General features: G+C 38.0%; 1 pseudogene; it reads left to right on the plus strand.

Annotated features, from left to right (window-relative positions):
- The window catches only part of LOC113069052 (multiple PDZ domain protein-like), a 40,169-nt pseudogene extending 39,395 nt beyond the window's left edge, over positions 1-774 (plus strand).
- The last annotated feature ends 14,296 nt before the right edge of the window (positions 775-15,070 follow it).

Below are 15,070 nucleotides of genomic sequence, written 5' to 3' on the forward strand. Positions count from 1 at the left end.
AATAAAATCCCAAGTCTACAACAGCCCCTCCATACAGTATTTAATGTGTGGTAATAATGTTGGATCTCTGAAACATGTCGTCTAATATCTCCACTGACTGAAGCACCTGTAAAGTCCGGTTCTCTGCGGTCTGTCCTTCTCTTCATCAGACCTTTATAAAGTCTCTGTCCAGATGTGCATTAATGATCTGTGCCTCATTCCCGTCCAGCAGATGTCTCTCTGCAGATGGCTCTTAAAGGTAGCTTTGTTTCAATGGCTCTGAACAACAAGTACAAAACACACGAGCAGCAGTAAAGAGAGACTTTCATCCCTGTGCAGGACTTCAGTTCGGATCGTCTGGATCAACAGAGAGCCTGACAATGACATTAGAGTTTAATGATGCTACTGAGGTCATGTAGAGATGTTTTTGTGGGACTGTGTTTGACGAGGACTCTTCTTGAATTTTTAATAACGGCAGACATCTGCGCTGGATGCAGTAGAGGACATCTCAGCCTTCAGTCTGAAGAGCAGCAGTGAGAAGGTGACTGAGGTGGCTTGGAGAATTCAGGAAAATATCTGTAATAGGATTTCTCTAGTTATACTTTTTAGAGCGAGTGTATGTAGACGCCTTTGTGCTGCATGTTACTGGCTAATAACAGTTTCCTATACGCTGCACTAAGGGAATGGCCTTTTGTTAACTATGATAACCATGTTATATGATCTTATCCAGTAGTTGATCACAAAAGACTGGAAGTTAATAAGGCCTCAAAATGTCTATTATCTACACTGTGCACATAGCATGGCATGCCAGTATTATTTTAGTATTATCAATATACTATTATAGTATTTATGGTTGCACTTTATTTTATGGTGTACTTGTTACAGTGTAATTATACATTTAAGTACTGAGTAATCTTAATGACTTGCATGCATAATTTATTGTCATTACAATAGTAAGTACATTTGTAACAAAGACATCTTAAAGTGTTACCGTATGGTTACCGTAAGTTTAGTTTAATTTGAATCATTTTGTTTTGAGCTTTTGTCATTTTCATTAGTTTCTGTTTTTATTACATATTGGTATTTAGCTTTAATTTATTTGTATTGCCGTTTTAGTTTTAGTAATTTTAATTCTTCAATTTCAGCTTATTTTTAGACTATTGCCTGTGCAACATTTCCAATTTTTGTTTAACATTTTTAGGTTTTTCATTAAATGTTTGTTTTACTTGAGCTTTATCTCAGTTAACAAAAACAATATATAATGTTCTGTTTAGTTTTAATTAATAATAACAACACTGTGACATACTATATTTGCCAGTATGCAGTAGAACATGTAATACTATTTATTTATTTTATTTAATTTTTTTTTCATAACTGATGACTAAATGCCACACACATGCATTGTGATGAAACAATGTTGCATAACATTTTATTTTATTTTTTGTTCAAAAAGTACAGTGCACACTTCTCAGTATCCAGTGTGTAGTAAGCTAGTGTTCTATTCCATCAGTGACAGAAAGTGTGTGTGCTGTCAGAAATCAGCAGTAGATTCTCAGGCCTGCCGTGTCTCTCTCTCTCTCTCTCTCTCTCTCTCTCTCTCTCTCTCTCTCTCTCTCTCTCTCTCTCTCTCTCTCTCTCTCTCTCTCGTCATTTCCGGTGCGACTGAGTGTGAGTGGACGGGGTGTTTGTGAGTGTGGAGCTGAGTGCTGTGAGTCTTTTCTTTTTTTCCTTCCACCTTTGCTGCTCTGTTTCTTTATTTGTTGCAAGGGTTTTAGTTGTTCTAAGTTTACTCCTCGGGCCGCGTGTCTCCCGTTCGCGAGAGCATGTCGGCCCCACGCCAGCAGGTGTTGGGTTCGCTCACCCGGCGGCACGCAGTGAAGGTGGCGGCCGCGGTGAGTGTGGAGGCGTGCTGCCTGGCCATAGGGAATGCCGTGGGGCATGAGAGCGTGTTATCGGCCTCTAGGATGAACAGTGCGGTGGTGGTTTTTCTTGACTCGATTGATAAAGCCAATGAGTTGGTAGAACAGGGGATAGTTGTTGATAATGAACTTGTCCCCGTTCTTCCCCTTGCGTTACCAGCCAAGCGAGTCACTTTATCCAATGTCCCACCTTTCATGAGTGATGACATTCTGAGTCAAGCGCTGTCGCGGTATGGCAAATTAGTGTCCCGAATAAAGAAGATCTCTATCAGTAGCGATTCGCCTTTGTTAAAACATGTTGTTTCTTTTAGGCGTTTTGTCTATATGATCGTTAATGATGATACTGAACTTGATTTGTCACTTAACTTTCGAGTTGATGATTACGATTATATTGTGTTTGTTACCACTGCTAAAATTAAGTGTTTTGGCTGCGGCCTGCTGGGTCATTTAGTACGAAACTGTCCGGACAAAAATGTTGAAAATGAGACACCGATTGCAGATGGAATTTCAGCAAGCGTTGAGGCGGCTGTCGCCACCGGTGTTGCCGAGGCGGTGTTGCCGGAGTCGGGCTCTGTTGTGGCGGCGACAGCGGCGGGTTCTCCCGCTGAGGATGTGGCTAGGCCATCCGCTGCGCGGCATGAGTACTCGCACTCGGAGTCCACCGGTGCGATTTTAGAAGACGATATGGTGGTTTCAGAAAGTTTAGAACTGCCTCAGGGAAACATAATTAAGGACACGGTTTCGGATATGATTTGTGAGACGGATTGCGCTAGTTTGGATGTTCAAGAGACGGTGTTTAAAGCTCCGTTAAAAAGAAAAAAGAGCGACAGGGTTAGTGAGGCTAAAATTAGCAAGAAAAGTGTTGAGGAGGATGTTGAGGAAACAGGCAGTGATGGTGAGTCTTCTGACTCCAGTGCATCTCTTTCACAGAGCGACTTTATTGGTCGCAGTTATGAGCTCGATGATATTAAATTATTTCTTAGAGCGACTAAAAACAAGAGAGGTGTGCGTGTCCAGGAATATTTTCCAGACCTCAAACAGTTTGTTGATAAAACGAAAAATTTCATGGCAGAGAGCTGCTTCACTAATAAAGAAGTGTACCGCTTAAAGAAAATTGTGCGGAATGTTAACATCGCCCTGAGTAACGATGATGGTTAATTTGGGGGGCACGATGATCAACGCTCTTTATTTATATGGGCTGGTCTTATTTTTCTTCTCCCTACTAATGAGTGAAGTCCATTTAGCTACCCTAAACGTTAATGGCGCTAGAGATGCTCGTAAGAGAGTAATGGTGTACGAAATTATTAAGCAAAGAAATATCAGTGTTGCTTTTCTGCAAGAAACCCACAGTGACCAAAAAAATGCTGCTGACTGGGGGAGAGAATTTGATGGTGTCTCTGTTTTGAGCCATAATTCCTCAGTAAGTGGGGGAGTTGCTATTTTATTTAATAGGAATTTCGTTCCTATTTCATATGATGTTGATGAAATTGTTAAAGGAAGGCTCTTAAAAGTCAGAGCACGTTTTGAAAATCATGTGTTTGTATTTATGTGTGTCTATGCTCCTGCTGCACCTTTGGAAAGAATGTTATTTTTAGATACTTTGTGTTTGTCTTTACAAAACTGCTGTTCTGAGGAATTTTTATTTTTGGGTGGTGATTTTAATTGTACTGAGCTGAACTTGGACAGGAATCACATGGAGCCACATTTGGCCTCACGCAAACGTCTTATACATACTATTAAAAAATATGACTTATGTGATGTTTGGAGATCTTTAAATAAGGATGAAAGGCAATATACCTGGGCACATTCACGGGATAATGTTATGTCTTTAGCTAGGTTGGACAGGTTTTATTGTTTTAAGTATCATTTTAGTATTTTTAATAGGTGTTACATTACGCCTGTTGGTTTTACGGACCACAGTATGGTGCATTGTATATTTATTGTAAGTACTGTTAAGCCAAAGAGTGCTTACTGGCACTTTAATAACAATTTGTTACAAGATGAGTTTTTTAAAGAATCTTTTAAGTTTTTTTGGGAAGCCCATAGGAAAACAAAGCCTGGTTTTTCCTCTGTGCAACAGTGGTGGGATGTGGGTAAAGTTCAAATAAAGCAGTTTACTCAGCAATACACTCTCAATGTCACTAAGGAGTTGACTCGTTCCTTAGATTTTTTAGAAAAAGAGATAATTGAACTTGAATCTTTAGCTCACTCTACCGGTGACCCTTGTTTTTTAGAAGTTTATTCAAAGAAAAAGGCCCAGATGTCTGACCTACTTGGGTATAAAACACAAGGTGCTTTGGTCCGTTCACGTTTTCAAAATATAGATCAGATGGATGCACCATCTAAATATTTTTTTAATCTAGAAAAAAAGAATGGGCAGAAACGGCTGATCCATGCATTGTGTTCTGAGAATGGAGTGCTTTTATCGGATCCGGCTGAGATTCGGCAGAGAGCAGTCCTTTTTTATCAAGATTTGTATAGGAGTGAACTGAAGTCTGGCATATGCAAGGAGAACAGTTTCCTTGAAACCTGCCAAAGGTGTCAGAAGAGGCCAATGGCGACCTCTCAAAGAGCCTGACCCTGGGTGAGCTTTACAAGGCCCTGCAGAGTATGGAGTCTGGGAGAGCACCTGGAATAGATGGCCTCCCTGTTGACTTCTACAAGACTTTTTGGGTAGAGATAGGTGTAGATCTTCTCGAGGTGCTCAATGACTGTTTGTCAAAGGGCAGATTGCCGTTGAGCTGCCGAAGAGCAGTAATCACCCTACTCCCAAAAAAGGGGACCTGACTGATATAAGAAACTGGCGTCCGGTTTCACTCCTCTGCAATGAATATAAACTTTTATCTAAGGCTTTGGCTAACAGACTGGCTGGTGTTTTAGATCAGGTCATCCATCCGGATCAAACGTACTGTGTTCCTGGTAGGTCCATTTTTGATAATATTTCTTTTATTCGTGATATTTTTTATGTTTCTAAATTATTGAATATTAACTGTGGCCTAGTTTTTTTGGACCAAGAAAAGGCTTTTGATAGAGTTGAGCATTCTTATTTATGGAGTACTCTATCAGCTTTTGGTTTTTGTGAAAGTTTTGTTGATATGATTAGAGTACTCTATTGTGATGTTGAGAGTGTGTTGAAAATAAACGGTGGCTTATGTGCTCCATTCCGAGTCCTTAGGGGAATCAGACAAGGTTGTTCCCTGTCTGGTATGTTGTATTCTTTGGCCATTGAGCCTTTGCTTCAACAGATAAGAAGTAAACTGTGTGGTTTGTCCTTACCAGTGTGTGATAACAAATTTTATTTGTCAGCATATGCTGATGATATTGTTGTTTTACTCAACAATCAGAGTGATGTACATGTTTTATTTAATTTATTTGAAGATTTTAAAACAGTTGTCATCTGCTAAGGTTAACTGGAAAAAAAGTGAAGCAATACTCTTAGGGCAATGGGCTGAGGGGATACCTCATCTTCCTGCTGGGTTGTTTTGGGGAAGAGGGGGCGTAAAATATTTAGGGGTGTTTTTAGGGGATGAAAGTGCCTTACAAAAGAATTGGGAAGGGTTTTTAGGTAAGTTTCAAAGCCGTTTGGACAAATGGCAGTGGTTGTTGCCAAATATGTCTTACAGAGGACGGGCTCTCATTGCTAACAATTTAATAGCCTCCTCACTTTGGCACAGACTGGCATGTGTGGATCCCTCACCACAATTTTTAACGGAAGCTCAAGCTCTTCTGGTAAATTTCTTTTGGGACAAGCTACATTGGACTTCAAAAAGTATTTTGTTTCTTCCTAAGGAAGAGGGTGGACAAGGGCTGATTCATCTACAAAGTAGGTGTGCTGCTTTTCGGTTGCAGTTCGTGAAGAGATTTCTTGATGGACCTGTGCATATTGGGTGGCGTGCTGTTTGTTGCACCATTTTGCGCACTGTGGGAAGCTTTGGACTGGACAAACCTCTGTTTTTAATGAAGACAACCAAATTGGATTTATCAGGACTGCCTGCCTTCTATCAGAGCATCTTTAAAGTGTGGGGTCTTTTTTCGAGTTCAAAAGACTGAGAACTTTTCCTCACTCCATTGGTTACTTCAAGAACCCTTAATTTCTGGGGCTCGTCTGGATGTCACCGCTCATTGTAATCTATCTGGGTTTAGTTTCTTGCTCCAGAAATCTAGAGTGTTTACTTTGGGCCATTTGTTGGCTTTAACTGGACCTAATTTTGAAAACTTTGATGTAGCTTCAAAACATTTGGGATTTAGGTCTGATCGGCTATTTTGTCAGTTTTTGACTAGTTTGAAAACTCTGTCTAACTGCTGAGGAAAAAAGCCTCTTGGATGATTTCTTCACTGGGGCTAGTACCCCTGACATTGATGACCTTTTCCCATGTTTAATTGTTCAACCTAATTTTGGTGATTGTACTAGTCTTTTTTTTAAATCATGTGAATCTCTTTCTTTGGATCTCTTGTCATGTGAAGGTAAAAAGTTGTATAAAGTGTGTGTTTTGGTTCTTAATAAGAGTATTCTTGAAACAAAAACTGACACACCATGGCGCTCTGTTCTCAGACTGAGAAATGATGTTAGACCGGAATGGAGATCGTTATATAAGCCACCTTTGTCTAAGAGGGTAGGTGATTTGCAGTGGAGAATTCTTCACGGTGTCATCGCGGTTAATTCTTTCGTGTCTGTGCTGAATCCAGAAGTCAGTCCTGCTTGCCCCTTTTGTACACAAAGGGAGACAATTTTTCATGCGTTCATGTACTGTTCCAGATTGGAACCTTTGTTCACGAAGTTAAGAGAGTTATTTTGGAGGTTGAGTGAAAGGTTTGATATTGAGACTTTCATTCTGGGTTTCAAATATTCTCGAGGAAAACGGTTTGTATGTCAGCTTATGAATTTTATTATTGGGCAAGCTAAAATGGCCATCTATGCCAGCAGAAAAAGAAGAATACAGCAAGAATCATGTGATATCAATGTGTGCTTTTCAAGTTTGGTAAAGTCTAGAGTTCTGATAGATTTTCGCTTCTATAAAAACATGCAAAGCCTTAACATTTTGAAACAATATGGTGCAGTAATGGAGCTCTTTGTGAGTTATCTGAAGGGAACTTGGTTTTCTTTTTGTGATGAGTATGATTGTGTATGTGCAATGTGTTGTACTTAATTTGTTTTTTGTTTTATTTTTTGTGAGGAGGGGGGGATGTTTGTTGTGAGATAATTGAGTGTTTATAAAAAAAAAAAAAAAAAAAAAAAAAAAAAGTTAATAAAGCTTTGTTAAAATCAAATCTCTCTCTCTCTCTCTCTCTCTCTCTCTCTCTCTCTCTCTCTCTCTCTCTCTCTCTCTCTCTCTCTCTCTGTGTGTGTGTGTGTGTGTGTGTGTGTGTGTGTGTGTGTGAGAGAGAGTGTCTCACTGGTGCTGGTTATTCTCTGTTTTCTGTAGGCCATTGACACTCACAGTAGACCTTTCCTCCATCTGTCTCCTACAAATACTTTCACTCCTACAGCGTTTAAGGTTTGTGTCTTGTGTGTGTCTTTGTGTGTGTGTGTGTGTGTGTGTGTCCTTTCCCATCTATATGCAGTTATGGATCTGATTTCATAACATTAGCAAATAAAGTATAGCAGTAAAACTTTCTTTCTCTATAATATATTAAAGGATTTTAAATGCATGACGTGAAGGCAAAGAACCACGCGACACAAAGTGCATTTAAAATAATTTAATGCACAGCTAGCCGTTGATTATCACATTTATTCCATGGTAATTTGCCAATGTATATACAATTTAAAACTAGTGTTGCTGTTTGCAGTGCAATATTTGACCAGAAGAGTAAAAAGTATTTTCTTCAGTCACGGTTCATTAGCTCTAGCATTCTGCCTGCTTCAAATCAGACACAGAGATGAAATGGGTAAGATCACAGTTATTTGAATGAATTATGGCATTTATTTCAATTATTGATCGAGAGAGAGAGAGATGACAGTTGTGTGTGCTTTACCTGCATGCTGCATCTGCACATCTCTCTACAAACAATTAATTACTTCAAAAACAGCTCCACCTCGATCCTTGCTGAAAAAAGTTTGTGTGCACAGCGCAATTTGCAATCTCCGTCTTTCTCTCGCTCTCGCTCTCGCTCTATCTTTCTCTCTCTCACTTTGTGTGTGTGTGGGGGTGTGTGCATCAATTAAAGCAGCGCATAAATATAGAACGTTGATTAAACTGACTTGGGACTACATGTGCATTAAACAGTTTTACAGCATACCTGCCAGCCAATCAGAATCCAGTATTCAGACAGACCATGGAATAACCAACATTTATGCATATAAAATTATATATATTTAAATTGTTTTATTGTAACAGTTTTGTACTATTTTAAGTAATATTAGAAATGATATATAAATGTGCAGATATATGTAGATCAGACTGACAAATCTGAGGCTTTTTATAAGAAATGTGTTTAATAGCGCAATACATACATTTGTTGTTACAGTGACAGCACACTGGTAAAACTCCAAAACAGGAATAAAATACATCACAAATCCAATGTTGTGTCAAAATGTCAAGAGCAGCGAGATTATTGATCTAAATTTTACACTGTTACTGTAAAAAAACATTAATTAAACATGAATTTAGCAGGCTAACTAATGATTTGGAAGGTTTTTACAGAACAGCAGCATGTTTTGGTTTGTTGGTTCTTCATGCTGAGAAATGAAGAGCACATTAATGTGTTAAATGTGATTTTGATCATATTACGCTTCATATGTCATGCTCGTAATGGAGGATGCCATGCTGACAGATGACGTGCTAATTGGATAGAGATTATATCATTTACTGTGTTTTATTTTTAAAACTCTGGCAGCTGAATTGAGAGGAGGGGAAAAGCTTCCTGTGTCTGCCCGTCGTTCCCACATATTGGGGAAACCGACTCGGACACACTGACTGAGATTCCCGACAGACTCGCTCTGCATCATGGCCCTGATGAGGAAGAGAAGGATGAGTATGGAGTGAATCTCCCATTCGCTATAACACACAGCGGCCAGCAGAGAGAGCGATTACACTGACTCACGCTCAGCTAGATACAGAGAGAAAGAAGTACACTGTAGGATACTTCATGTTTTTACAAACAAAGACATACCCGAAAGGAGGTTTTGTCAGATGTATATAACTTCTGGATAAATTTGCCCTCAAACACTCTGAGAACTGTGGCTCTGAAACACCTAGAAAAGAGCAAGTCCCTTGCACTCACTGTTTTACAGGATTAATGTCTCCTCTCTGTACCAGTTGTGACATTCTGATCAAATCAAATGAAGTGACAATGCCGCAGATGGAAATGAAAGTTAAATGTATCACAGTCCCTTCAGGGCCTATAAAAAACACCTCTTCGGTTAAACTCACCTCGGCTGTGCCTCTGAAAGCCACATAAACAGACTGTAAATGAAACAAGGCCCATGTCTCTGAAACACAGGCTCATTGGAAATACGTGACCATGGCTATATTAGTGCAGAACCTGAAATACATTGATCTAGGTCTATTTCACTGCATTTTACACATGACACACCCACAGAGGTGCTATTAGCAATATAATTTTCCTTGATTCCAGATGCAGGTTTAATTAACAGCACAATGTCATGAAAAAGCATGAATACTGTACGTCTACATAATGGTTGCAAAATGATATTGCATTCCTTGTAGCACATTTCACAGAAGTTTTAATGCAAACTGTCTTTCACTAAATAGTTTGTTCATTGTTCTTAAAACAGTTTAATACAATGGTCATTGTTTATATCACGGCAGTTCGGAAATGTTCTGAGAGGTTTGCTATATGGTTCACAAACCTAAAGCAAACATGAGGTAATACTCACTGCTGAATCAATTTTATCTGGTTTCTACAGTCTTTGAGGTCTTTTATTGTGATTTGTGTTTCACAAAACTTACGCGAGTGCTTTGTATCTTAAGTTTAATGCTGTTTAATTACTACACCAGATAAGCCAAAAATATAGAGCTGTTTATGTGATGCAAATGTCATACTGTTTTAGTATGGTAAGAGTTTTTAGGTAATATAACATGGTATTTTGCGAGGAACCACATGAAAATAAGTATTTATTAATCAATAATCTGCTAAAGTAATCATCATTTTTGTGAAAAGGAATAAAAGTTGTTGGTATTTTACTGCCACTAGTGTTTCTTTCAGTGGGTAATTACATTGAATTGTATGTATTTGTAAGTGTTTTGCAGGTTTTCAGAAACAGCTAGAGTGAGATGTTATTTTTTCCATGATGCACTTTCTGGATGGGAGCATACACTGGAAACCCTTCAACAAGGAAGCAACAGGTCGGCTCTGTATCCAGGAACTGTTGGTGGTACCGAACTCTCAAGCAGAAACTGTAATGAGACTGGATCATTTGCCTCCCACAGGAGGTCCTTTGAGGATTAAAAGGACGGTCGATCGTTTCAGGGGCCACTTCCACTGGCTTGGCTTTAAGAGTGAAGTGAATCAGTTCTGCCAAATCTGTGATATGCAGAAAACATCCCTCATTAAGCCCCTGCTGATGACTTATATTAATCCCTGATGCGAACTGTACATTCTTGGCCTTGCAAGCAATGTAATTAGGATTTTATTTGACTTCAAAACCCAAGCTGTGCTGGTTGTCATAATCGGGATGCTTCAGATTAAACTGGGAGAAATTTTTCTCCTAAACTGCAGGCGTGTTGGGAAAGCGGGAGTTGGACCATACAATGGAAAATTCTTAGGTGTTGTTATTGCAATATGGCCAGTCATTTCCATCAGAAATATACAAGTTCCCACACATAATTTCAGTTTAGGAGCAGGATGATCAGTGGCGTCTGGAGAAGCAGAAGAAGGTGAAGGTCTTTCCATTCCTTCCAAGTGAAAAATAATTCTTAAGTGGAAACTACATGTTGCTAAATGCACTTATATAAAATGTATTATAGTTTAAATTTATATTAAATGCAAGTTGAACTTAGAATGAACTCAAGTAGAACTTAAATACATCTTTAAACGTAATTTTATAATAACTTTTATTGGCTTTGAAATATGGTTAATGTACTGCTGTATGACAAGCATTTATGGTAAAGTGTATACTTTACTGTCATTTCTCTTAAAACTTCTATGTCATGTTTTTAAATATATTTGTAATTAAACCTTTGTAATGATTAAGCTGGAAGTTAGTACATTTAAATCTTAATTTTAACATAATATTAAATAACATGCTAAAATAAAAATCATAAATCATATAAAATCTGACTTTTTGTGGCTTTGATATGTTAGGAAACACATCAAAATATGTGTACTTTAACATTGCATGATTTAAATTATAATTTAAAATGTACTTTAAAGTAAACATTTATTTTGTATTATTACAAATTGCACTTAAAGTCTACTTAAATGTGTTAAGAAGAAATCATGAAATTGCCTTTCTTCAAGTCACTTAAATGGCCTTTTAAATAGTTATCAATATTATATCATCTGCTAGTACAGTTTTTTTTTAAATATACTTTTAAGAATAAAGGCTAAAAAGATACTTAAAATAGTTACACTCTGATTGCTGTGTCTGTCACAGTGAAATTGGCTGTGTATTAGTGAGAAATCCTTCTCCTCAAACCCCACATGATGCCACAGACTCTCACACCATCATATTGGCTCTCAGCGTGGGTCACTATCACCATTTGTTCTGGGTGAATGGAGTCAGACGGCTGAATCTCTCCCGCAGCTTGTCCCAAAACTCAAGTTCTGTTTGGAACCACTCATTCTGAAACAAAAATTCTCCAGTTTACCTATAGCAGACATAAGAAAGATGGAATAGGAATGCTAAATTATATAAACCTTAATCACACGAGGCTACAACATTCTTCAGAGTCGCCCTTGATGAAACAGAGTAGTTACAAAGTTACACATTCTCTTAAAACAAATATTTTATGTTTTCTTAAAACATATTTCACATGTGGAAGGGACATTTTTTCTTAACATGATATTAGTAGATTAAAACATAAAACAAAATACAATAATGAATCAAGAATATATTAAAACAATATTGATTTATTACTGTTGCTTGTCTATTTTTATGTCATGTAGTATTCAGTATTTTGGTAACAGCTTGGGGAATAGTTTTAGAGATGTATTTGAAGAACCATTTTGGATGAAATATTAACTGTTGTGCAGGCCGAAATGTTGGCAGAGATTGTGTTTGAATATGAATGTATGTGTAAAAAACTGGTAAAATACCTTTACTATGGCAGTAACCTTGAGGGGATATCTTTGCAGGTCATTGAACCCTAAACGGTGCATACTGAGGGTTACCTCAGGGCAGTAATACTGTAAGGTACATAATTGTATATAAGGGGTAAACAAGGTGCAAAGTTGTCCCTCTAAATTGGCCACCAAATTGACTCTTGTACCCCAGAAGGTTTTGAACATTTAGGAATCCTTTCTTGAACCTTTGTGGACTAAACTGTGATCTTTTTACATTCCTATAGCATAAAATGCATTCAATGTTCTCATCTCCTTAAATCCATAAAGGAAATCTATGACCCAAATACAAACCATTTACCCCCACCACCACCACCACACACACACACACACACACACACACGTTTGTTTTTGTGAAAAGTGTGTTCATCCCATAGGCGTAATGGTTTTTATACTGTACAAACTGTATATTCTATGGCCCTTCACCCAGTATCGGTTTTAGGCACGGGCGAACCGGGCAGCTGCCCGGGTTGTCATTTTTTCGTGACACATTGGGGGGCGGCAGCACGAGCAGATAAACAAAAAATCCTCTGTGTCGCGAAGCGTTTTTTCATCATTTATATAATTTCACTGTGTGTGGAATTGGCAAATTGGCGCTCCCTGCAGCTGCCGGCGCCCCTGCTTGCTGAAAATATCCACTGAAAATGCAAACAGAAGCTTTGTGTTGTGAGAGAAGTGTAAGGGGTGGGGCGAGAGGCGCGTGCGACATTTCACCTCTGGGTCTCTCTCAAATGGAACGGACAGGGCGGGGGTGGACGGGGACGGGGGATCCACACTAGTAATATAATTAATAATAGGCTAAAGTCAGTCACACACCTCGACTTTCTTCCAAATAACGCACATTTCATTCATAATGTTATAATACAGGCCTATAGTTCCTGCAAATGAAACTAGGTAATACAAGACGATTATGCGGTCATCAAGGTGTATTGGTTTAGTCTTGACTTCTGGTCCTGAGTGACAGTTGGGGGCATGGGAAATCTGTTGATTGTCGAGTGCCAAATAAACAGAGATGGAGAAGAAAAGATCAGAGCCATCAGGTGCCCAGTTTCGAAAAGAAGAAGAGGAGAAACGAGCAAAAGATAAAGGTATGCAACTATTGTCTCTGTATGATTACAGTATCCATTTCATGAATGAAGGGCTAATGTTAATTGGTGGTGGGTATAACTCTTTGTTTATCCTTTTTGCTATGATGCTTGATATGCTTATACAACAATAACTTGGTTTCAACTCAATCACGAGATCTAATTTATATTATTGTGCTTTGCAATAAAACTGTTACAAGTTCAGTTATCATTTCCATCATTTTTTAACGTTAGGCCCTGTAAATAACCAACGGCATTTTCAAATCTGTTGGTTAAAGATGAAAATTTGCTATTTATTTGCTACACAGTATGCGAAATATAGTTTCCTAAATATAGTTTTACAAGTCATAACTAAAAGTGTGTCATGCGTATAATTTGAGGCAGTATCCTAATGGCTAATGGTACCTCCATGAAAGTTAGATTAACATACAAATTTTGGTTGAAAAATTTCTGAAACCCAAAAAGTTTTTGGTGATTAAAAAATAAAATCCCATTAGTTTTGCCTATACATATAATTTAAAGTCTTTTTATTTTTTTAAACAAGTCCCAGTGACCATAGCATAACATGAATAAAATAGAATTTTTCAATATATATATATATATATATATATTTTTACTACTTGTTTCTATGCTCTAAACAATGTGATGACATGGGGGGGGGGGAAATAAAATAAATAAATGTTTTTTTCCGGGTCTAGGAGGATATAGCGTGTAATGACAGCCAGTTAGTGTGTAAGAGCATGTTTATGTAACCCTTCTATTATGTTTTGAGTCAGTTTGACCCCAGGCTGTTTTAGCTTTATAAAACATTATCCTATGGTCTTTTGATTTCAAATGCAGTTCAATTGCAATTTCAGGGGCACTTCTAAAATATCTTGGAGCATCCTCTACCACTGGTCAGGATGAGCCAACCACCTCCTCCGCTACAAATATGTCTCCACAAATATCTGATATTGAGGATGAAGACCTCTTTTCCTCTACTTCTCCCCAGCATGAGCTTTCAGGTGTGCATATCATGTTTGCTTGTGTGTGTGTGTGTGGGCTACAAGACAACTGTACAACTGCAATTTAATGTAACTTTAATATTTCTGATAATTTATGAGTAGGACTATGTTTTTTCACTGCTATGTGTTTTGAGTAATATGCCAATATGCTGTCTCAAAAGGGGTCTCGCCCAGGGTGTATTTCAATGTAGAACCGCCACTGCCTACACCAAACCTACCCCTAACCCTAACCCTCACAGGAAAGTTTGTGCATTTTTACTTTCTCAAAAAAAATCATTCTCTATGATTTATAAGCATTTAAAAAAAAAAAAAGGGGACATGGGTTATGTCCTCATAAGTCACCCTCTTCTTGTAATACACGTGTCATTACCCATGTCATTACACAGAGTTGTGCCCTGATATTAGACAAAAACAAGATCACACACACACACACACAAAATTATAAGAGAAAAGAAGCTACCATGGGGTGGTACTCTCAAAAAGTACTCATATGCACACTTTAGGTACAAATATGTACCAATAAGTGATTAAACTGCATTTTTTAGGCGTGAGTAAGATACAAACGTGTAGCATTTGAAAGGGTACTGCCCCAGTGACAGCTTTTGAACCTTTTCTCCTGAGAAAAAAGGGTGGTACCCTTTCAAAACAAAATATACTAATAATTATGTACTTCTAAGGTATTATTTTGTGCAATTTTAAGGTAAGAATTTACAAATATGCACCTTTTAGCTTTTGTACCTTAGGGTTCCCCACCAAAGACAGCTTTTGTACCTTTTTCCCCCCAGAACCTGCAAAACACCATATATCATGTGTTAAGATGCTGTTTTAAAAACTGATAAAA

Source organism: Carassius auratus, unplaced genomic scaffold, assembly GCF_003368295.1.
Source record: "Carassius auratus strain Wakin unplaced genomic scaffold, ASM336829v1 scaf_tig00000563, whole genome shotgun sequence".
Lineage (NCBI taxonomy): Eukaryota > Metazoa > Chordata > Actinopteri > Cypriniformes > Cyprinidae > Carassius > Carassius auratus.